The sequence below is a fragment of the Rhagoletis pomonella genome, unplaced genomic scaffold, assembly GCF_013731165.1.
Source record: "Rhagoletis pomonella isolate Grant_MI unplaced genomic scaffold, Rhpom_1.0 Rhpom_scaffold_00005, whole genome shotgun sequence".
Taxonomy (NCBI): domain Eukaryota; kingdom Metazoa; phylum Arthropoda; class Insecta; order Diptera; family Tephritidae; genus Rhagoletis; species Rhagoletis pomonella.
Genome location: NW_023458559.1, coordinates 9,710,796 through 9,712,005, shown reverse-complemented (window position 1 = coordinate 9,712,005; position 1,210 = coordinate 9,710,796). Strand labels below are relative to the sequence as shown.

Here is a 1,210-nt window from a genome sequence, read left to right as displayed (position 1 = left end):
TTCAATCTCCCTGGCATTAACTGGACATGCTTTCAAAACTCGGGGCGCCTTACCCCAACCAACGTTACTCGTTCGCATGAAATAAACTTTATTGATAGTCTTTTTAGCCTTAATCTTACGCAAATTAATTGCATATTCAATAAGTTATCTAAATTATTAGATCTAGTGTTTGTAGAAGAAAATTTGATATCTAATCTCTCTGAGTGTAAGATCTGTTATTCTGATATGCATCATAATCCCCTTATAGTTTATTTAGAGTTTTTTGATAAGCTCCCCTTAATACAAAATAATAGGATTTCCTACAATTTTCGGGATGGAAATTATGACGTCATAAACCTGGCTATAAATAACGTAAATTGGTGTGATATCTTCGATTCAAAAGATGTTAATGCCTCTTATGACACCTTTCTTTGCATTTTGTCTGAAGTCCTTTCTGAGCAACTGGCTGCTTTACCCTCCAAGCCTCATAAATTACCCTGGTACTCTGTCACTCTAAAAAATCTGAAAAATAAGAGAAATAAATGCTACAAGCGCCATATGGCAAATATTCACAATACTTATCTCAAAGAGCAATACCTTAACTATGTGAAACAGTTTAATGTTCTTGATAAATTTCTTTATAACCAGTACATTAGGAGACTTGAGTCTGAACTTAAAGACAACCCAAAAGCTTTTTGGAATTTCGTACGCTCCAAGCGGGGTAGTTCTAATATTCCGACTTGCATGTACTTTATCGGTCAATCATCGAAATCTCTACCAGATACTGTGGAACTTTTTGTAAAATTTTTCAGCTCGAATTTCGACTGTGAGAGTGATTCTATAAATCTACCACGAAATTACTGGCCGACCCAACGCCTAGATCTTGACTCGTTGATTGTCTCGACATCTGACATTACTCACGCCATGTCTACCCTAACTCCGACATTGAAATGTGATTCTGATGGCTTTTGTGCCCACTTCGTTAAACGATGTAGTCTATCATTATGTATTCCTTTATGTCATATATTCAACCTATCTCTTTCAACTGGATTATTTATTAACAGATAGAAAATTGCGTCTATAACCCCAGTCTTTAAATCTGGAAATAGAAACGATATCACAAATTATAGGCCTATTTCGAAACTGTCTGTCTGCTCAAAGCTATTCGAAAAAGTGATACATTTTAAACTCTCTTTTCTTGCCAAAAGAATGATTGAGCCCCACCAACATG

The 1,210-nt window shown here is 35.5% G+C and overlaps 1 protein-coding gene across 1 annotated transcript in view; it reads left to right on the top strand.

The window, feature by feature from the left end:
* LOC118738684 (chitin synthase chs-2-like) overlaps window positions 1-1,210 on the top strand; it is a gene marked incomplete in the record, with an annotated part of 118,433 nt that overhangs the window by 23,541 nt on the left and 93,682 nt on the right.